At 63.8% G+C, this 22,844-nt stretch overlaps 3 non-coding genes across 3 annotated transcripts; all 3 read left to right on the top strand.

The window, feature by feature from the left end:
• The first annotated feature begins 5,560 nt into the window (after window positions 1-5,560).
• LOC131867978 (5S ribosomal RNA) lies at window positions 5,561-5,679 on the top strand. The gene has a single exon (XR_009366498.1). It is a non-coding gene; the product is annotated as a 5S ribosomal RNA (ribosomal RNA).
• Window positions 5,680-11,668: 5,989 nt separating this feature from the next.
• On the top strand, window positions 11,669-11,787 carry LOC131867977 (5S ribosomal RNA). Its single transcript, XR_009366497.1, has one exon. It is a non-coding gene; the product is annotated as a 5S ribosomal RNA (ribosomal RNA).
• A 5,915-nt stretch (window positions 11,788-17,702) lies between these two features.
• On the top strand, window positions 17,703-17,821 carry LOC131867976 (5S ribosomal RNA). Its single transcript, XR_009366496.1, has one exon. It is a non-coding gene; the product is annotated as a 5S ribosomal RNA (ribosomal RNA).
• Window positions 17,822-22,844: the final 5,023 nt, after the last annotated feature.

Raw genomic sequence — 22,844 nt, 5'->3', positions numbered from 1 at the left:
CCGGGTGCGCGGCCGGGGCAGGTGCACGCAGCTGGAGAGAGCTTTGGAGCACACCAGAGGTGCGCACCTTGGAGCACACTTCGGAGCGCACCAATGATGCGCTCCATTCAAAAGTTTCCTGAAAAGGCAAAAAAAGTTGAGATTATAGAATTTCCCACTTGAGAGATTGTAAAAAAAAAAAATTTAAAATGAAGGAAACGCGGGTGCCAAGGTGTGCGCGCCCGGGTGCGCAGCCCAGCCAAGGTGTGCGCACCAAGGCGCCCACCCTGGCGAAGGTGCACGCAAGGTGCGCACCCGAGGCAAACCGGACAATTAACCCAACTTTCGACTTCGCGCGCACCTGCGCACCTTGGAGCGCACTTCGGAGCGCTCCTTGGTGCGCACCAATCTTGGGCACCTCGGAGTGCACCATGGCGCCCACCAAGGTGCGCACCCGGGGCAAACCGAGCTCCGACTTCGTGCGCACCTTGGAGCGCACGAAAGGTGCGCACCATGGCGCCCACCAAGGTGCGCAGCCCAGCCAAGGCGTGCGCATCAAGGTGCGCACCCTGGCGAAGGTGCGCACCCGGGGCAAACCGAGCTCCGACTTCGTGCGCACCTTGGAGCGCACAAAGGGTGCGCAACCCAGCCAAGGTGTGCGCACCCCGGGCAAACCGAGCTCCGAATCGTGCGCACCTTGGAGCACACTTCGGAGCCCTCCTTGGTGCGCACCGATGTTGCGCACCTCGGAGCGCACCCGGGGAAAACAATGCAATTAACCCGACTTTCGACTTCGTGGGCACCTCGGAGCGCTCTCGGGTTCGCACCTCGGAGCACACCGAGGTGCGCACCTTTGATGCGCTGCCTTCACCAATTTCCAGAAAAGGCAAGAAAACATTGAGAAGGTGTGCGCACCGAGGTGCCCACCCTGGCGAAGGTGCACGCGAGGTGCGCACCCGGGGCAAACCGGGCTCCGACTTCGTGCACGCCATGCTGCGCACCTTGGAGGGCCATGGTGCGCACCTTGGAGCACACTTCGGAGCGCTCAATGGTGCCCAACCCAGCCAAGGTGCCCACCGCGGCGAAGGTGCACGCGAGGTGCGCACCCGGGGCAAACCGGGCTCCGACTTCGTGCACGCCGCACCTTGGAGCACACTTCGGAGCGCTCCTTGGTGCGCACCAGGGCGCGCAACCCAGCCGAGGTGCCCACCCCGGCGAAGGTGCACGCGGGGTGCGCACCCGGGGCAAACCGGGCTCCGACTTCGTGCACGCCATGGTGCCCACCGCGGCGAAGGTGCACGCGAGGTGCGCACCCGGGGCAAACCGGGCTCCGACTTCGTGCACGCCGCACCTTGGAGCACACTTCGGAGCGCTCCTTGGTGCGCACCAGGGCGCGCAACCCAGCCGAGGTGCCCACCCCGGCGAAGGTGCACGCGAGGTGCGCACCCGGGGCAAACCGGGCTCCGACTTCGTGCACGCCATGGTGCCCACCGCGGCGAAGGTGCACGCGAGGTGCGCACCCGGGGCAAACCGGGCTCCGACTTCGTGCACGCCGCACCTTGGAGCACACTTCGGAGCGCTCCTTGGTGCGCACCATGGTGCCCACCAGGGCGCGCAACCCCGCCGAAGGTGCACGCGAGGTGCGCACCCGGGGCAAACCGGGCTCCGACTTCGTGCACGCCGCACCTTGGAGCACACTTCGGAGCGCTCCTTGGTGCGCACCAGGGCGCGCAACCCCGCCGAAGGTGCACGCGAGGTGCGCACCCGGGGCAAACCGGGCTCCGACTTCGTGCACGCCATGGTGCGCACCAGGGTGCCCACCGCGGCGAAGGTGCGCACCCGGGGCAAACCGGGCTCCGACTTCGTGCACGCCGCACCTTGGAGCACACTTCGGAGCGCTCCTTGGTGCGCACCAGGGCGCGCAACCCAGCCGAGGTGCCCACCCCGGCGAAGGTGCACGCGAGGTGCGCACCCGGGGCAAACCGGGCTCCGACTTCGTGCACGCCATGGTGCCCACCGCGGCGAAGGTGCGCACCCGGGGCAAACCGGGCTAGGACTTCGTGCACGCCGCACCTTGGAGCACACTTTGGAGCGCTCCTTGGTGCGCACCATGGTGCCCACCAGGCCGCGCAACCCAGCCAAGGTGTGCGCACCAAGGTGCACGCGAGGTGCGCACCCGGGGCAAACCGGGGTCCGGCTTCGTGCACGCCGCACCTTGGAGCACACATCGGGGCGCTCCCGGGTTCGCACCGGCGTTGCGCACCGTGGTGGGCACCTCGGAGCGCACCGTGGTGGGCACCTCGGAGCACACCAAGGTGGGCAGCGAGGTGCGCACCTTTGATGCGATGCCTTCACTAATTTCCATAAAAGGCAAAAAAAAACGAGATTTTAAAATTTCCGTTTTGAAAGATAGTGAGAAAAAGGGAATGCTGGTGCCATCTTGAGCCCGCCCTGGTGCGCAGCCCAGCCAAGGTGTGCGCACCAAGGTGCCCACCCTGGCGAAGGTGCGCGCCCGGGCAATTAACCCAACTTCCAACTTCGCGCGCGCCAGGGTGGGAGCGCACCCAACAACCGGGCCTGGGAAGAGCCAATGCGAGAAACCCCACCAAACGCTCTGACAAAAAAAGAGGGGGCGCTCCAGTAACCCCGCTTCGGAGCGCACCCTGGGCAAACCCAGCCAGGGTGCCCACCCCGGCCAAGGTGCAGGCGAGGTGCGCACCCGGGGCAAACCGGGCTCCGACAACGTGCACGCCGCACCTTGGAGCACACTTCGTAGCGCTCCCGGGTGCGCACCTCAGAGCACACCAAGGTGGGCAGCGAGGTGCGCACCTTTGATGCGCTGCCTTCACTAATTTCCAGAAAAGGCAAAAAAAAGAGGAGATTTTAAAATTTCCGTTTTGAAAGATAGTGAAAAAAACGGAACGCGGGTGCCATCTTGAGCCCGCCCTGGTGCACAGCCCAGGTAAGGTGCCCACCCTGGCAAAGGTGCGCACCCGGGCAATTAACCCTACTTCCGACTTCGTGCGCGCCAGGGTGGCAACCGGGCCTGGGAAGAGCCAATGCGAGAAACCCCACCAAACGCTCCGACAAAAAAAGAGCCGGCGCTCCAATAACCCCGCTTCGGAGCGCAGCCGGGGCAAACCCAGCCAAGGTGCCCACCCCGACGAAGGTGCACGCGAGGTGCGCACCCGGGGCAAACCGGGCTCCGACAACGTGCACGCAGCACCTTGGAGCACACTTCGAAGCACTCCCGGGTGCCCACCGGCGTTGCGCACCGTGGTGGGCAGCGAGGTGCGCACCTTTGATGCGCTGCCTTCACTAATTTCCAGAAAAGGCAAAAAAAAATGAGATTTTAAAATTTCCGTTTTGAAAGATAGTGAAAAAAACGGAACGCGGGTGCCATCTTGAGCCCGCCCTGGTGCGCAGCCCAGGCAAGGCATGCGCACCAAGGTGCCCACCCGCGGTGCACGCCCGGGGCAAACCGGGCTCCGACTTCGTGCAGGCCGCACCTTGGAGCACACTTCGGAGCGCTCCTTGGTGCGCACCATGGTGCCCACCAGGGCGCACCCGGGGCAAACCGGGCTCCGACTTCGTGCACGCCGCACCTTGGAGCACACATCGGAGCGCTCCCAGGTTCGCACCAGCGTTGCGCACCTTTGATGCGCTGCCTTCACTAATTTCCAGAAAAGGCAAAAAAAAACGATATTTTAAAATTTCCGTTCTGAAAGATAGTGAAAAAAACGGAACGCGGGTGCCATCTTGAGCCCTTCCTGGTGCGCAGCCCAGGCAAGTTGTGCGCACCAAGGTGCCCACCCTGGCGGAGGTGCGCGCCCGGGGCAAACCGGGCTCCGACTTCGTGCACTGCATGGTGCCCACCAAGGCGCGCAACCCAGCCAAGGTGCCCACCGCAGCGAAGGTGCACGCGAGGTGCGCACCCGAGGTGCACACCCGGGGCAAACCGAGCTCCGACTTCGTGCACGCCGCACCTTGGAGCACACTTCAGAGCGCTCCTTGGTGCGCACCAGGGCGCGCAACCCAGCCAAGGTGCTCACCCCGGCGAAGGTGCACGCGAGGTGCGCACCCGGGGCAAGCCGGGCTCGGACTTCGTGCACGCCGCACCTTGGAGCACACATCGGAGCGCTCCCGAGTTCGCACCAGCATTGCGCACCTTTGATGCGCTGCCTTCACTAATTTCCAGAAAAGGCAAAAAAAAAAAAAAAACGAGATTTTAAAATTTCCGTTTTGAAAGATAGTGAAAAAAACGGAACGCGGGTGCCATCTTGAGCCCGCCCTGGTGTGCAGCCCAGGCAAGTTGTGCGCACCAAGGCACCCACCCTGGCCAAGGTGGGTCACGGGGTGGGTCCTAGGGTGGGTAACGGGGTGGGTACTAAGGTGCGTGCCAAGGTGGGTCATGGGGTGGGTGCCAAGGTGGGCACCAGGGTGGGTGTGCACCAACCCTAGCCAGGGTAGGTCACGGGGTGGTTGTCGGGGTGGGCGTCAAGGAGCCAAGGTGGGTGGCAAGTAGCCAAGTTGCGTGCCAAGGTGGGTGTCGGGGTGGGTGCCAAGGATCCAAGGTGGGTGCCAAGGAACCAAGGTGGGTGTCTGGGTGGGTGCCGAGGTGGGAGCCAGGGTGGGTCCCAAGGTGAGTGCAAAGGTGGGTGCCAGGGTCAAGGTGAGTGCCAATGTGGGTTCCAAGGTGCCAGGGTCAGGGTGAGTGCCAATGTGGGTTCAAAGGTGCTAAGTTGGGTGCGAGGTTGGGTGCGAGGGTGGGTGGGTGCCAAGGTGTGCTAGGTGGAAGCCCGGGTGGGTCGGCATCCCATGGGTGTCGAGTTGGGTGCCTGATGGGTGCTTCTTGTCAAGTTTTAGTCGTCGGGACTCATTTCGAGCCTTAGAGGTCGTTTCTTGTCCGGTTGCCCTGTCTTCGACCTGGGAACCCAATTTTGGTCCTCGGGTCCCATTTTTTTTTGTCTCGCATCCCACTTTTGGCCTGTGGCCTTTTCGGGGTCGATTCTCGTTTTGGGCATCAGAGCATGTTTCTTCTCCTAAAACCCAATATTTGTTTATTAAGTCTCGGAACACATTTTTGTTCTCGTGGACCCATCATGGGTCTTGGAACGCATTTGTGGTCCTTGGGTCCCATTTTGCATCCCGAAACTTGTGTTTTGGTGCTTGATCCCTATTTTGGGTGCCCACCTTGCACCAAGTGCGCACCCGGGGCAAACCGAGCGCCTTGGTGCACCGGGGCAAGATCGAGCGTGCACCCGAGGCGCCCCGAACATGCACCAAGGTGCACTCGGCCCACATGTGAGCGCAGGTCGTTGCGCCCGAGGTGGTGTGTGGGCACCGCGTTGCAGACGGGACACTGCACGCACACGACGCCCCGTCCAGGTGCACGCACGTAGGCCGGGCCGGGTGCACACCCGACGCCCTAGCAAGGTGCGCGCACCCGGGCAGGGCTCACACTTGGCGAACGGGGCGCACTTCGCGAGGGAGGGTGTGCACCTCGACGGGGGTGGGTGGCCGGGGTGGATTCGCACGTGGGTCGCGGTTTGCTAAGTACACACTGCGACAAGCTCATAACGGGTGCGATCATACCAGCGTTAGTGCACCGGATCCCATCAGAACTCCGCAGTTAAGCGCGCTTGGGCCGGAGTAGTACTGGGATGGGTGACCTCCCGGGAAGTCCCGGTGTTGCACCCTTTTTTAGTTTTTCGCCGGGCGTCGCAATGCTATTTGAATAAACCTTTTGCCCGTTTGCGTTCTCGTCGGGGCCGGGCCGGGCCGGGGTGCGCTGCCCGCACTACCGCGCGCGCGGGGGCGACACCGAGCGCGCACCCGAGGCGCCCCGAGCACACAGGCCACGGTGCAACCCGGGCGTTGTGCGCGCACCCCGGTGCGCCCGAGGTGCTGCGCGCGCACCCAGGTGAAATCGGTGTGCACCTCGGCCAGTGCGCGCTCGGTCGAGTCGCGCACGTTGGCCAAGGTGCACGGTGATGTTTCTTACTCTAAGGTTCCGCACCAGACGCCCGGGACAGGTGAGCGAAGCTGGGCGGGGCCGGGTGCGCGGCCGGGGCAGGTGCACGCAGCTGGAGAGAGCTTTGGAGCACACCAGAGGTGCGCACCTTGGAGCACACTTCGGAGCGCACCAATGATGCGCTCCATTCAAAAGTTTCCTGAAAAGGCAAAAAAAGTTGAGATTATAGAATTTCCCACTTGAGAGATTGTAAAAAAAAAAAATTTAAAATGAAGGAAACGCGGGTGCCAAGGTGTGCGCGCCCGGGTGCGCAGCCCAGCCAAGGTGTGCGCACCAAGGCGCCCACCCTGGCGAAGGTGCACGCAAGGTGCGCACCCGAGGCAAACCGGACAATTAACCCAACTTTCGACTTCGCGCGCACCTGCGCACCTTGGAGCGCACTTCGGAGCGCTCCTTGGTGCGCACCAATCTTGGGCACCTCGGAGTGCACCATGGCGCCCACCAAGGTGCGCACCCGGGGCAAACCGAGCTCCGACTTCGTGCGCACCTTGGAGCGCACGAAAGGTGCGCACCATGGCGCCCACCAAGGTGCGCAGCCCAGCCAAGGCGTGCGCATCAAGGTGCGCACCCTGGCGAAGGTGCGCACCCGGGGCAAACCGAGCTCCGACTTCGTGCGCACCTTGGAGCGCACAAAGGGTGCGCAACCCAGCCAAGGTGTGCGCACCCCGGGCAAACCGAGCTCCGAATCGTGCGCACCTTGGAGCACACTTCGGAGCCCTCCTTGGTGCGCACCGATGTTGCGCACCTCGGAGCGCACCCGGGGAAAACAATGCAATTAACCCGACTTTCGACTTCGTGGGCACCTCGGAGCGCTCTCGGGTTCGCACCTCGGAGCACACCGAGGTGCGCACCTTTGATGCGCTGCCTTCACCAATTTCCAGAAAAGGCAAGAAAACATTGAGAAGGTGTGCGCACCGAGGTGCCCACCCTGGCGAAGGTGCACGCGAGGTGCGCACCCGGGGCAAACCGGGCTCCGACTTCGTGCACGCCATGCTGCGCACCTTGGAGGGCCATGGTGCGCACCTTGGAGCACACTTCGGAGCGCTCAATGGTGCCCAACCCAGCCAAGGTGCCCACCGCGGCGAAGGTGCACGCGAGGTGCGCACCCGGGGCAAACCGGGCTCCGACTTCGTGCACGCCGCACCTTGGAGCACACTTCGGAGCGCTCCTTGGTGCGCACCAGGGCGCGCAACCCAGCCGAGGTGCCCACCCCGGCGAAGGTGCACGCGGGGTGCGCACCCGGGGCAAACCGGGCTCCGACTTCGTGCACGCCATGGTGCCCACCGCGGCGAAGGTGCACGCGAGGTGCGCACCCGGGGCAAACCGGGCTCCGACTTCGTGCACGCCGCACCTTGGAGCACACTTCGGAGCGCTCCTTGGTGCGCACCAGGGCGCGCAACCCAGCCGAGGTGCCCACCCCAGCGAAGGTGCACGCGAGGTGCGCACCCGGGGCAAACCGGGCTCCGACTTCGTGCACGCCATGGTGCCCACCGCGGCGAAGGTGCACGCGAGGTGCGCACCCGGGGCAAACCGGGCTCCGACTTCGTGCACGCCATGGTGCCCACCGCGGCGAAGGTGCACGCGAGGTGCGCACCCGGGGCAAACCGGGCTCCGACTTCGTGCACGCCGCACCTTGGAGCACACTTCGGAGCGCTCCTTGGTGCGCACCATGGTGCCCACCAGGGCGCGCAACCCCGCCGAAGGTGCACGCGAGGTGCGCACCCGGGGCAAACCGGGCTCCGACTTCGTGCACGCCGCACCTTGGAGCACACTTCGGAGCGCTCCTTGGTGCGCACCAGGGCGCGCAACCCCGCCGAAGGTGCACGCGAGGTGCGCACCCGGGGCAAACCGGGCTCCGACTTCGTGCACGCCATGGTGCGCACCAGGGTGCCCACCGCGGCGAAGGTGCGCACCCGGGGCAAACCGGGCTCCGACTTCGTGCACGCCGCACCTTGGAGCACACTTCGGAGCGCTCCTTGGTGCGCACCAGGGCGCGCAACCCAGCCGAGGTGCCCACCCCGGCGAAGGTGCACGCGAGGTGCGCACCCGGGGCAAACCGGGCTCCGACTTCGTGCACGCCATGGTGCCCACCGCGGCGAAGGTGCGCACCCGGGGCAAACCGGGCTAGGACTTCGTGCACGCCGCACCTTGGAGCACACTTCGGAGCGCTCCTTGGTGCGCACCATGGTGCCCACCAGGCCGCGCAACCCAGCCAAGGTGTGCGCACCAAGGTGCACGCGAGGTGCGCACCCGGGGCAAACCGGGGTCCGGCTTCGTGCACGCCGCACCTTGGAGCACACATCGGGGCGCTCCCGGGTTCGCACCGGCGTTGCGCACCGTGGTGGGCACCTCGGAGCGCACCGTGGTGGGCACCTCGGAGCACACCAAGGTGGGCAGCGAGGTGCGCACCTTTGATGCGATGCCTTCACTAATTTCCATAAAAGGCAAAAGAAAACGAGATTTTAAAATTTCCGTTTTGAAAGATAGTGAGAAAAAGGGAATGCTGGTGCCATCTTGAGCCCGCCCTGGTGCGCAGCCCAGCCAAGGTGTGCGCACCAAGGTGCCCACCCTGGCGAAGGTGCGCGCCCGGGCAATTAACCCAACTTCCAACTTCGCGCGCGCCAGGGTGGGAGCGCACCCAACAACCGGGCCTGGGAAGAGCCAATGCGAGAAACCCCACCAAACGCTCTGACAAAAAAAGAGGGGGCGCTCCAGTAACCCCGCTTCGGAGCGCACCCTGGGCAAACCCAGCCAGGGTGCCCACCCCGGCCAAGGTGCAGGCGAGGTGCGCACCCGGGGCAAACCGGGCTCCGACAACGTGCACGCCGCACCTTGGAGCACACTTCGTAGCGCTCCCGGGTGCGCACCTCAGAGCACACCAAGGTGGGCAGCGAGGTGCGCACCTTTGATGCGCTGCCTTCACTAATTTCTAGAAAAGGCAAAAAAAAGAGGAGATTTTAAAATTTCCGTTTTGAAAGATAGTGAAAAAAACGGAACGCGGGTGCCATCTTGAGCCCGCCCTGGTGCACAGCCCAGGTAAGGTGCCCACCCTGGCAAAGGTGCGCACCCGGGCAATTAACCCTACTTCCGACTTCGTGCGCGCCAGGGTGGCAACCGGGCCTGGGAAGAGCCAATGCGAGAAACCCCACCAAACGCTCCGACAAAAAAAGAGGCGGCGCTCCAATAACCCCGCTTCGGAGCGCAGCCGGGGCAAACCCAGCCAAGGTGCCCACCCCGACGAAGGTGCACGCGAGGTGCGCACCCGGGGCAAACCGGGCTCCGACAACGTGCACGCAGCACCTTGGAGCACACTTCGAAGCACTCCCGGGTGCCCACCGGCGTTGCGCACCGTGGTGGGCAGCGAGGTGCGCACCTTTGATGCGCTGCCTTCACTAATTTCCAGAAAAGGCAAAAAAAAATGAGATTTTAAAATTTCCGTTTTGAAAGATAGTGAAAAAAACGGAACGCGGGTGCCATCTTGAGCCCGCCCTGGTGCGCAGCCCAGGCAAGGCATGCGCACCAAGGTGCCCACCCGCGGTGCACACCCGGGGCAAACCGGGCTCCGACTTCGTGCAGGCCGCACCTTGGAGCACACTTCGGAGCGCTCCTTGGTGCGCACCATGGTGCCCACCAGGGCGCACCCGGGGCAAACCGGGCTCCGACTTCGTGCACGCCGCACCTTGGAGCACACATCGGAGCGCTCCCAGGTTCGCACCAGCGTTGCGCACCTTTGATGCGCTGCCTTCACTAATTTCCAGAAAAGGCAAAAAAAAACGATATTTTAAAATTTCCGTTCTGAAAGATAGTGAAAAAAACGGAACGCGGGTGCCATCTTGAGCCCTTCCTGGTGCGCAGCCCAGGCAAGTTGTGCGCACCAAGGTGCCCACCCTGGCGGAGGTGCGCGCCCGGGGCAAACCGGGCTCCGACTTCGTGCACTGCATGGTGCCCACCAAGGCGCGCAACCCAGCCAAGGTGCCCACCGCAGCGAAGGTGCACGCGAGGTGCGCACCCGAGGTGCACACCCGGGGCAAACCGAGCTCCGACTTCGTGCACGCCGCACCTTGGAGCACACTTCAGAGCGCTCCTTGGTGCGCACCAGGGCGCGCAACCCAGCCAAGGTGCTCACCCCGGCGAAGGTGCACGCGAGGTGCGCACCCGGGGCAAGCCGGGCTCGGACTTCGTGCACGCCGCACCTTGGAGCACACATCGGAGCGCTCCCGGGTTCGCACCAGCATTGCGCACCTTTGATGCGCTGCCTTCACTAATTTCCAGAAAAGGCAAAAAAAAAAAAAAAACGAGATTTTAAAATTTCCGTTTTGAAAGATAGTGAAAAAAACGGAACGCGGGTGCCATCTTGAGCCCGCCCTGGTGTGCAGCCCAGGCAAGTTGTGCGCACCAAGGCACCCACCCTGGCCAAGGTGGGTCACGGGGTGGGTCCTAGGGTGGGTAACGGGGTGGGTACTAAGGTGCGTGCCAAGGTGGGTCATGGGGTGGGTGCCAAGGTGGGCACCAGGGTGGGTGTGCACCAACCCTAGCCAGGGTAGGTCACGGGGTGGTTGTCGGGGTGGGCGTCAAGGAGCCAAGGTGGGTGGCAAGTAGCCAAGTTGCGTGCCAAGGTGGGTGTCGGGGTGGGTGCCAAGGATCCAAGGTGGGTGCCAAGGAACCAAGGTGGGTGTCTGGGTGGGTGCCGAGGTGGGAGCCAGGGTGGGTCCCAAGGTGAGTGCAAAGGTGGGTGCCAGGGTCAAGGTGAGTGCCAATGTGGGTTCCAAGGTGCCAGGGTCAGGGTGAGTGCCAATGTGGGTTCAAAGGTGCTAAGTTGGGTGCGAGGTTGGGTGCGAGGGTGGGTGGGTGCCAAGGTGTGCTAGGTGGAAGCCCGGGTGGGTCGGCATCCCATGGGTGTCGAGTTGGGTGCCTGATGGGTGCTTCTTGTCAAGTTTTAGTCGTCGGGACTCATTTCGAGCCTTAGAGGTCGTTTCTTGTCCGGTTGCCCTGTCTTCGACCTGGGAACCCAATTTTGGTCCTCGGGTCCCATTTTTTTTTGTCTCGCATCCCACTTTTGGCCTGTGGCCTTTTCGGGGTCGATTCTCGTTTTGGGCATCAGAGCATGTTTCTTCTCCTAAAACCCAATATTTGTTTATTAAGTCTCGGAACACATTTTTGTTCTCGTGGACCCATCATGGGTCTTGGAACGCATTTGTGGTCCTTGGGTCCCATTTTGCATCCCGAAACTTGTGTTTTGGTGCTTGATCCCTATTTTGGGTGCCCACCTTGCACCAAGTGCGCACCCGGGGCAAACCGAGCGCCTTGGTGCACCGGGGCAAGATCGAGCGTGCACCCGAGGCGCCCCGAACATGCACCAAGGTGCACTCGGCCCACATGTGAGCGCAGGTCGTTGCGCCCGAGGTGGTGTGTGGGCACCGCGTTGCAGACGGGACACTGCACGCACACGACGCCCCGTCCAGGTGCACGCACGTAGGCCGGGCCGGGTGCACACCCGACGCCCTAGCAAGGTGCGCGCACCCGGGCAGGGCTCACACTTGGCGAACGGGGCGCACTTCGCGAGGGAGGGTGTGCACCTCGACGGGGGTGGGTGGCCGGGGTGGATTCGCACGTGGGTCGCGGTTTGCTAAGTACACACTGCGACAAGCTCATAACGGGTGCGATCATACCAGCGTTAGTGCACCGGATCCCATCAGAACTCCGCAGTTAAGCGCGCTTGGGCCGGAGTAGTACTGGGATGGGTGACCTCCCGGGAAGTCCCGGTGTTGCACCCTTTCTTAGTTTTTCGCCGGGCGTCGCAATGCTATTTGAATAAACCTTTTGCCCGTTTGCGTTCTCGTCGGGGCCGGGCCGGGCCGGGGTGCGCTGCCCGCACTACCGCGCGCGCGGGGGCGACACCGAGCGCGCACCCGAGGCGCCCCGAGCACACAGGCCACGGTGCAACCCGGGCGTTGTGCGCGCACCCCGGTGCGCCCGAGGTGCTGCGCGCGCACCCAGGTGAAATCGGTGTGCACCTCGGCCAGTGCGCGCTCGGTCGAGTCGCGCACGTTGGCCAAGGTGCACGGTGATGTTTCTTACTCTAAGGTTCCGCACCAGACACCCGGGACAGGTGAGCGAAGCTGGGCGGGGCCGGGTGCGCGGCCGGGGCAGGTGCACGCAGCTGGAGAGAGCTTTGGAGCACACCAGAGGTGCGCACCTTGGAGCACACTTCGGAGCGCACCAATGATGCGCTCCATTCAAAAGTTTCCTGAAAAGGCAAAAAAAGTTGAGATTATAGAATTTCCCACTTGAGAGATTGTAAAAAAAAAAAATTTAAAATGAAGGAAACGCGGGTGCCAAGGTGTGCGCGCCCGGGTGCGCAGCCCAGCCAAGGTGTGCGCACCAAGGCGCCCACCCTGGCGAAGGTGCACGCAAGGTGCGCACCCGAGGCAAACCGGACAATTAACCCAACTTTCGACTTCGCGCGCACCTGCGCACCTTGGAGCGCACTTCGGAGCGCTCCTTGGTGCGCACCAATCTTGGGCACCTCGGAGTGCACCATGGCGCCCACCAAGGTGCGCACCCGGGGCAAACCGAGCTCCGACTTCGTGCGCACCTTGGAGCGCACGAAAGGTGCGCACCATGGCGCCCACCAAGGTGCGCAGCCCAGCCAAGGCGTGCGCATCAAGGTGCGCACCCTGGCGAAGGTGCGCACCCGGGGCAAACCGAGCTCCGACTTCGTGCGCACCTTGGAGCGCACAAAGGGTGCGCAACCCAGCCAAGGTGTGCGCACCCCGGGCAAACCGAGCTCCGAATCGTGCGCACCTTGGAGCACACTTCGGAGCCCTCCTTGGTGCGCACCGATGTTGCGCACCTCGGAGCGCACCCGGGGAAAACAATGCAATTAACCCGACTTTCGACTTCGTGGGCACCTCGGAGCGCTCTCGGGTTCGCACCTCGGAGCACACCGAGGTGCGCACCTTTGATGCGCTGCCTTCACCAATTTCCAGAAAAGGCAAGAAAACATTGAGAAGGTGTGCGCACCGAGGTGCCCACCCTGGCGAAGGTGCACGCGAGGTGCGCACCCGGGGCAAACCGGGCTCCGACTTCGTGCACGCCATGCTGCGCACCTTGGAGGGCCATGGTGCGCACCTTGGAGCACACTTCGGAGCGCTCAATGGTGCCCAACCCAGCCAAGGTGCCCACCGCGGCGAAGGTGCACGCGAGGTGCGCACCCGGGGCAAACCGGGCTCCGACTTCGTGCACGCCGCACCTTGGAGCACACTTCGGAGCGCTCCTTGGTGCGCACCAGGGCGCGCAACCCAGCCGAGGTGCCCACCCCGGCGAAGGTGCACGCGGGGTGCGCACCCGGGGCAAACCGGGCTCCGACTTCGTGCACGCCATGGTGCCCACCGCGGCGAAGGTGCACGCGAGGTGCGCACCCGGGGCAAACCGGGCTCCGACTTCGTGCACGCCGCACCTTGGAGCACACTTCGGAGCGCTCCTTGGTGCGCACCAGGGCGCGCAACCCAGCCGAGGTGCCCACCCCGGCGAAGGTGCACGCGAGGTGCGCACCCGGGGCAAACCGGGCTCCGACTTCGTGCACGCCATGGTGCCCACCGCGGCGAAGGTGCACGCGAGGTGCGCACCCGGGGCAAACCGGGCTCCGACTTCGTGCACGCCGCACCTTGGAGCACACTTCGGAGCGCTCCTTGGTGCGCACCATGGTGCCCACCAGGGCGCGCAACCCCGCCGAAGGTGCACGCGAGGTGCGCACCCGGGGCAAACCGGGCTCCGACTTCGTGCACGCCGCACCTTGGAGCACACTTCGGAGCGCTCCTTGGTGCGCACCAGGGCGCGCAACCCCGCCGAAGGTGCACGCGAGGTGCGCACCCGGGGCAAACCGGGCTCCGACTTCGTGCACGCCATGGTGCGCACCAGGGTGCCCACCGCGGCGAAGGTGCGCACCCGGGGCAAACCGGGCTCCGACTTCGTGCACGCCGCACCTTGGAGCACACTTCGGAGCGCTCCTTGGTGCGCACCAGGGCGCGCAACCCAGCCGAGGTGCCCACCCCGGCGAAGGTGCACGCGAGGTGCGCACCCGGGGCAAACCGGGCTCCGACTTCGTGCACGCCATGGTGCCCACCGCGGCGAAGGTGCGCACCCGGGGCAAACCGGGCTAGGACTTCGTGCACGCCGCACCTTGGAGCACACTTTGGAGCGCTCCTTGGTGCGCACCATGGTGCCCACCAGGCCGCGCAACCCAGCCAAGGTGTGCGCACCAAGGTGCACGCGAGGTGCGCACCCGGGGCAAACCGGGGTCCGGCTTCGTGCACGCCGCACCTTGGAGCACACATCGGGGCGCTCCCGGGTTCGCACCGGCGTTGCGCACCGTGGTGGGCACCTCGGAGCGCACCGTGGTGGGCACCTCGGAGCACACCAAGGTGGGCAGCGAGGTGCGCACCTTTGATGCGATGCCTTCACTAATTTCCATAAAAGGCAAAAAAAAACGAGATTTTAAAATTTCCGTTTTGAAAGATAGTGAGAAAAAGGGAATGCTGGTGCCATCTTGAGCCCGCCCTGGTGCGCAGCCCAGCCAAGGTGTGCGCACCAAGGTGCCCACCCTGGCGAAGGTGCGCGCCCGGGCAATTAACCCAACTTCCAACTTCGCGCGCGCCAGGGTGGGAGCGCACCCAACAACCGGGCCTGGGAAGAGCCAATGCGAGAAACCCCACCAAACGCTCTGACAAAAAAAGAGGGGGCGCTCCAGTAACCCCGCTTCGGAGCGCACCCTGGGCAAACCCAGCCAGGGTGCCCACCCCGGCCAAGGTGCAGGCGAGGTGCGCACCCGGGGCAAACCGGGCTCCGACAACGTGCACGCCGCACCTTGGAGCACACTTCGTAGCGCTCCCGGGTGCGCACCTCAGAGCACACCAAGGTGGGCAGCGAGGTGCGCACCTTTGATGCGCTGCCTTCACTAATTTCCAGAAAAGGCAAAAAAAAGAGGAGATTTTAAAATTTCCGTTTTGAAAGATAGTGAAAAAAACGGAACGCGGGTGCCATCTTGAGCCCGCCCTGGTGCACAGCCCAGGTAAGGTGCCCACCCTGGCAAAGGTGCGCACCCGGGCAATTAACCCTACTTCCGACTTCGTGCGCGCCAGGGTGGCAACCGGGCCTGGGAAGAGCCAATGCGAGAAACCCCACCAAACGCTCCGACAAAAAAAGAGCCGGCGCTCCAATAACCCCGCTTCGGAGCGCAGCCGGGGCAAACCCAGCCAAGGTGCCCACCCCGACGAAGGTGCACGCGAGGTGCGCACCCGGGGCAAACCGGGCTCCGACAACGTGCACGCAGCACCTTGGAGCACACTTCGAAGCACTCCCGGGTGCCCACCGGCGTTGCGCACCGTGGTGGGCAGCGAGGTGCGCACCTTTGATGCGCTGCCTTCACTAATTTCCAGAAAAGGCAAAAAAAAATGAGATTTTAAAATTTCCGTTTTGAAAGATAGTGAAAAAAACGGAACGCGGGTGCCATCTTGAGCCCGCCCTGGTGCGCAGCCCAGGCAAGGCATGCGCACCAAGGTGCCCACCCGCGGTGCACGCCCGGGGCAAACCGGGCTCCGACTTCGTGCAGGCCGCACCTTGGAGCACACTTCGGAGCGCTCCTTGGTGCGCACCATGGTGCCCACCAGGGCGCACCCGGGGCAAACCGGGCTCCGACTTCGTGCACGCCGCACCTTGGAGCACACATCGGAGCGCTCCCAGGTTCGCACCAGCGTTGCGCACCTTTGATGCGCTGCCTTCACTAATTTCCAGAAAAGGCAAAAAAAAACGATATTTTAAAATTTCCGTTCTGAAAGATAGTGAAAAAAACGGAACGCGGGTGCCATCTTGAGCCCTTCCTGGTGCGCAGCCCAGGCAAGTTGTGCGCACCAAGGTGCCCACCCTGGCGGAGGTGCGCGCCCGGGGCAAACCGGGCTCCGACTTCGTGCACTGCATGGTGCCCACCAAGGCGCGCAACCCAGCCAAGGTGCCCACCGCAGCGAAGGTGCACGCGAGGTGCGCACCCGAGGTGCACACCCGGGGCAAACCGAGCTCCGACTTCGTGCACGCCGCACCTTGGAGCACACTTCAGAGCGCTCCTTGGTGCGCACCAGGGCGCGCAACCCAGCCAAGGTGCTCACCCCGGCGAAGGTGCACGCGAGGTGCGCACCCGGGGCAAGCCGGGCTCGGACTTCGTGCACGCCGCACCTTGGAGCACACATCGGAGCGCTCCCGGGTTCGCACCAGCATTGCGCACCTTTGATGCGCTGCCTTCACTAATTTCCAGAAAAGGCAAAAAAAAAAAAAAAACGAGATTTTAAAATTTCCGTTTTGAAAGATAGTGAAAAAAACGGAACGCGGGTGCCATCTTGAGCCCGCCCTGGTGTGCAGCCCAGGCAAGTTGTGCGCACCAAGGCACCCACCCTGGCCAAGGTGGGTCACGGGGTGGGTCCTAGGGTGGGTAACGGGGTGGGTACTAAGGTGCGTGCCAAGGTGGGTCATGGGGTGGGTGCCAAGGTGGGCACCAGGGTGGGTGTGCACCAACCCTAGCCAGGGTAGGTCACGGGGTGGTTGTCGGGGTGGGCGTCAAGGAGCCAAGGTGGGTGGCAAGTAGCCAAGTTGCGTGCCAAGGTGGGTGTCGGGGTGGGTGCCAAGGATCCAAGGTGGGTGCCAAGGAACCAAGGTGGGTGTCTGGGTGGGTGCCGAGGTGGGAGCCAGGGTGGGTCCCAAGGTGAGTGCAAAGGTGGGTGCCAGGGTCAAGGTGAGTGCCAATGTGGGTTCCAAGGTGCCAGGGTCAGGGTGAGTGCCAATGTGGGTTCAAAGGTGCTAAGTTGGGTGCGAGGTTGGGTGCGAGGGTGGGTGGGTGCCAAGGTGTGCTAGGTGGAAGCCCGGGTGGGTCGGCATCCCATGGGTGTCGAGTTGGGTGCCTGATGGGTGCTTCTTGTCAAGTTTTAGTCGTCGGGACTCATTTCGAGCCTTAGAGGTCGTTTCTTGTCCGGTTGCCCTGTCTTCGACCTGGGAACCCAATTTTGGTCCTCGGGTCCCATTTTTTTTTGTCTCGCATCCCACTTTTGGCCTGTGGCCTTTTCGGGGTCGATTCTCGTTTTGGGCATCAGAGCATGTTTCTTCTCCTAAAACCCAATATTTGTTTATTAAGTCTCGGAACACATTTTTGTTCTCGTGGACCCATCATGGGTCTTGGAACGCATTTGTGGTCCTTGGGTCCCATTTTGCATCCCGAAACTTGTGTTTTGGTGCTTGATCCCTATTTTGGGTGCCCACCTTGCACCAAGTGCGCACCCGGGGCAAACCGAGCGCCTTGGTGCACCGGGGCAAGATCGAGCGTGCACCCGAGGCGCCCCGAACATGCACCAAGGTGCACTCGGCCCACATGTGAGCGCAGGTCGTTGCGCCCGAGGTGGTGTGTGGGCACCGCGTTGCAGACGGGACACTGCACGCACACGACGCCCCGTCCAGGTGCACGCACGTAGGCCGGGCCGGGTGCACACCCGACGCCCTAGCAAGGTGCGCGCACCCGGGCAGGGCTCACACTTGGCGAACGGGGCGCACTTCGCGAGGGAGGGTGTGCACCTCGACGGGGGTGGGTGGCCGGGGTGGATTCGCACGTGGGTCGCGGTTTGCTAAGTACACACTGCGACAAGCTCATAACGGGTGCGATCATACCAGCGTTAGTGCACCGGATCCCATCAGAACTCCGCAGTTAAGCGCGCTTGGGCCGGAGTAGTACTGGGATGGGTGACCTCCCGGGAAGTCCCGGTGTTGCACCCTTTCTTAGTTTTTCGCCGGGCGTCGCAATGCTATTTGAATAAACCTTTTGCCCGTTTGCGTTCTCGTCGGGGCCGGGCCGGGCCGGGGTGCGCTGCCCGCACTACCGCGCGCGCGGGGGCGACACCGAGCGCGCACCCGAGGCGCCCCGAGCACACAGGCCACGGTGCAACCCGGGCGTTGTGCGCGCACCCCGGTGCGCCCGAGGTGCTGCGCGCGCACCCAGGTGAAATCGGTGTGCACCTCGGCCAGTGCGCGCTCGGTCGAGTCGCGCACGTTGGCCAAGGTGCACGGTGATGTTTCTTACTCTAAGGTTCCGCACCAGACGCCCGGGACAGGTGAGCGAAGCTGGGCGGGGCCGGGTGCGCGGCCGGGGCAGGTGCACGCAGCTGGAGAGAGCTTTGGAGCACACCAGAGGTGCGCACCTTGGAGCACACTTCGGAGCGCACCAATGATGCGCTCCATTCAAAAGTTTCCTGAAAAGGCAAAAAAAGTTGAGATTATAGAATTTCCCACTTGAGAGATTGTAAAAAAAAAAAATTTAAAATGAAGGAAACGCGGGTGCCAAGGTGTGCGCGCCCGGGTGCGCAGCCCAGCCAAGGTGTGCGCACCAAGGCGCCCACCCTGGCGAAGGTGCACGCAAGGTGCGCACCCGAGGCAAACCGGACAATTAACCCAACTTTCGACTTCGCGCGCACCTGCGCACCTTGGAGCGCACTTCGGAGCGCTCCTTGGTGCGCACCAATCTTGGGCACCTCGGAGTGCACCATGGCGCCCACCAAGGTGCGCACCCGGGGCAAACCGAGCTCCGACTTCGTGCGCACCTTGGAGCGCACGAAAGGTGCGCACCATGGCGCCCACCAAGGTGCGCAGCCCAGCCAAGGCGTGCGCATCAAGGTGCGCACCCTGGCGAAGGTGCGCACCCGGGGCAAACCGAGCTCCGACTTCGTGCGCACCTTGGAGCGCACAAAGGGTGCGCAACCCAGCCAAGGTGTGCGCACCCCGGGCAAACCGAGCTCCGAATCGTGCGCACCTTGGAGCACACTTCGGAGCCCTCCTTGGTGCGCACCGATGTTGCGCACCTCGGAGCGCACCCGGGGAAAACAATGCAATTAACCCGACTTTCGACTTCGTGGGCACCTCGGAGCGCTCTCGGGTTCGCACCTCGGAGCACACCGAGGTGCGCACCTTTGATGCGCTGCCTTCACCAATTTCCAGAAAAGGCAAGAAAACATTGAGAAGGTGTGCGCACCGAGGTGCCCACCCTGGCGAAGGTGCACGCGAGGTGCGCACCCGGGGCAAACCGGGCTCCGACTTCGTGCACGCCATGCTGCGCACCTTGGAGGGCCATGGTGCGCACCTTGGAGCACACTTCGGAGCGCTCAATGGTGCCCAACCCAGCCAAGGTGCCCACCGCGGCGAAGGTGCACGCGAGGTGCGCACCCGGGGCAAACCGGGCTCCGACTTCGTGCACGCCGCACCTTGGAGCACACTTCGGAGCGCTCCTTGGTGCGCACCAGGGCGCGCAACCCAGCCGAGGTGCCCACCCCGGCGAAGGTGCACGCGGGGTGCGCACCCGGGGCAAACCGGGCTCCGACTTCGTGCACGCCATGGTGCCCACCGCGGCGAAGGTGCACGCGAGGTGCGCACCCGGGGCAAACCGGGCTCCGACTTCGTGCACGCCGCACCTTGGAGCACACTTCGGAGCGCTCCTTGGTGCGCACCAGGGCGCGCAACCCAGCCGAGGTGCCCACCCCAGCGAAGGTGCACGCGAGGTGCGCACCCGGGGCAAACCGGGCTCCGACTTCGTGCACGCCATGGTGCCCACCGCGGCGAAGGTGCACGCGAGGTGCGCACCCGGGGCAAACCGGGCTCCGACTTCGTGCACGCCATGGTGCCCACCGCGGCGAAGGTGCACGCGAGGTGCGCACCCGGGGCAAACCGGGCTCCGACTTCGTGCACGCCGCACCTTGGAGCACACTTCGGAGCGCTCCTTGGTGCGCACCATGGTGCCCACCAGGGCGCGCAACCCCGCCGAAGGTGCACGCGAGGTGCGCACCCGGGGCAAACCGGGCTCCGACTTCGTGCACGCCGCACCTTGGAGCACACTTCGGAGCGCTCCTTGGTGCGCACCAGGGCGCGCAACCCCGCCGAAGGTGCACGCGAGGTGCGCACCCGGGGCAAACCGGGCTCCGACTTCGTGCACGCCATGGTGCGCACCAGGGTGCCCACCGCGGCGAAGGTGCGCACCCGGGGCAAACCGGGCTCCGACTTCGTGCACGCCGCACCTTGGAGCACACTTCGGAGCGCTCCTTGGTGCGCACCAGGGCGCGCAACCCAGCCGAGGTGCCCACCCCGGCGAAGGTGCACGCGAGGTGCGCACCCGGGGCAAACCGGGCTCCGACTTCGTGCACGCCATGGTGCCCACCGCGGCGAAGGTGCGCACCCGGGGCAAACCGGGCTAGGACTTCGTGCACGCCGCACCTTGGAGCACACTTCGGAGCGCTCCTTGGTGCGCACCATGGTGCCCACCAGGCCGCGCAACCCAGCCAAGGTGTGCGCACCAAGGTGCACGCGAGGTGCGCACCCGGGGCAAACCGGGGTCCGGCTTCGTGCACGCCGCACCTTGGAGCACACATCGGGGCGCTCCCGGGTTCGCACCGGCGTTGCGCACCGTGGTGGGCACCTCGGAGCGCACCGTGGTGGGCACCTCGGAGCACACCAAGGTGGGCAGCGAGGTGCGCACCTTTGATGCGATGCCTTCACTAATTTCCATAAAAGGCAAAAGAAAACGAGATTTTAAAATTTCCGTTTTGAAAGATAGTGAGAAAAAGGGAATGCTGGTGCCATCTTGAGCCCGCCCTGGTGCGCAGCCCAGCCAAGGTGTGCGCACCAAGGTGCCCACCCTGGCGAAGGTGCGCGCCCGGGCAATTAACCCAACTTCCAACTTCGCGCGCGCCAGGGTGGGAGCGCACCCAACAACCGGGCCTGGGAAGAGCCAATGCGAGAAACCCCACCAAACGCTCTGACAAAAAAAGAGGGGGCGCTCCAGTAACCCCGCTTCGGAGCGCACCCTGGGCAAACCCAGCCAGGGTGCCCACCCCGGCCAAGGTGCAGGCGAGGTGCGCACCCGGGGCAAACTGGGCTCCGACAACGTGCACGCCGCACCTTGGAGCACACTTCGTAGCGCTCCCGGGTGCGCACCTCAGAGCACACCAAGGTGGGCAGCGAGGTGCGCACCTTTGATGCGCTGCCTTCACTAATTTCTAGAAAAGGCAAAAAAAAGAGGAGATTTTAAAATTTCCGTTTTGAAAGATAGTGAAAAAAACGGAACGCGGGTGCCATCTTGAGCCCGCCCTGGTGCACAGCCCAGGTAAGGTGCCCACCCTGGCAAAGGTGCGCACCCGGGCAATTAACCCTACTTCCGACTTCGTGCGCGCCAGGGTGGCAACCGGGCCTGGGAAGAGCCAATGCGAGAAACCCCACCAAACGCTCCGACAAAAAAAGAGGCGGCGCTCCAATAACCCCGCTTCGGAGCGCAGCCGGGGCAAACCCAGCCAAGGTGCCCACCCCGACGAAGGTGCACGCGAGGTGCGCACCCGGGGCAAACCGGGCTCCGACAACGTGCACGCAGCACCTTGGAGCACACTTCGAAGCACTCCCGGGTGCCCACCGGCGTTGCGCACCGTGGTGGGCAGCGAGGTGCGCACCTTTGATGCGCTGCCTTCACTAATTTCCAGAAAAGGCAAAAAAAAATGAGATTTTAAAATTTCCGTTTTGAAAGATAGTGAAAAAAACGGAACGCGGGTGCCATCTTGAGCCCGCCCTGGTGCGCAGCCCAGGCAAGGCATGCGCACCAAGGTGCCCACCCGCGGTGCACACCCGGGGCAAACCGGGCTCCGACTTCGTGCAGGCCGCACCTTGGAGCACACTTCGGAGCGCTCCTTGGTGCGCACCATGGTGCCCACCAGGGCGCACCCGGGGCAAACCGGGCTCCGACTTCGTGCACGCCGCACCTTGGAGCACACATCGGAGCGCTCCCAGGTTCGCACCAGCGTTGCGCACCTTTGATGCGCTGCCTTCACTAATTTCCAGAAAAGGCAAAAAAAAACGATATTTTAAAATTTCCGTTCTGAAAGATAGTGAAAAAAACGGAACGCGGGTGCCATCTTGAGCCCTTCCTGGTGCGCAGCCCAGGCAAGTTGTGCGCACCAAGGTGCCCACCCTGGCGGAGGTGCGCGCCCGGGGCAAACCGGGCTCCGACTTCGTGCACTGCATGGTGCCCACCAAGGCGCGCAACCCAGCCAAGGTGCCCACCGCAGCGAAGGTGCACGCGAGGTGCGCACCCGAGGTGCACACCCGGGGCAAACCGAGCTCCGACTTCGTGCACGCCGCACCTTGGAGCACACTTCAGAGCGCTCCTTGGTGCGCACCAGGGCGCGCAACCCAGCCAAGGTGCTCACCCCGGCGAAGGTGCACGCGAGGTGCGCACCCGGGGCAAGCCGGGCTCGGACTTCGTGCACGCCGCACCTTGGAGCACACATCGGAGCGCTCCCGGGTTCGCACCAGCATTGCGCACCTTTGATGCGCTGCCTTCACTAATTTCCAGAAAAGGCAAAAAAAAAAAAAAAACGAGATTTTAAAATTTCCGTTTTGAAAGATAGTGAAAAAAACGGAACGCGGGTGCCATCTTGAGCCCGCCCTGGTGTGCAGCCCAGGCAAGTTGTGCGCACCAAGGCACCCACCCTGGCCAAGGTGGGTCACGGGGTGGGTCCTAGGGTGGGTAACGGGGTGGGTACTAAGGTGCGTGCCAAGGTGGGTCATGGGGTGGGTGCCAAGGTGGGCACCAGGGTGGGTGTGCACCAACCCTAGCCAGGGTAGGTCACGGGGTGGTTGTCGGGGTGGGCGTCAAGGAGCCAAGGTGGGTGGCAAGTAGCCAAGTTGCGTGCCAAGGTGGGTGTCGGGGTGGGTGCCAAGGATCCAAGGTGGGTGCCAAGGAACCAAGGTGGGTGTCTGGGTGGGTGCC

The sequence above is a fragment of the Cryptomeria japonica genome, unplaced genomic scaffold, assembly GCF_030272615.1.
Source record: "Cryptomeria japonica unplaced genomic scaffold, Sugi_1.0 HiC_scaffold_192, whole genome shotgun sequence".
NCBI lineage: Eukaryota > Viridiplantae > Streptophyta > Pinopsida > Cupressales > Cupressaceae > Cryptomeria > Cryptomeria japonica.
The sequence above is the reverse complement of the archived record's forward strand: the minus strand, read 5'-3'. Positions and strand labels throughout refer to the sequence as shown.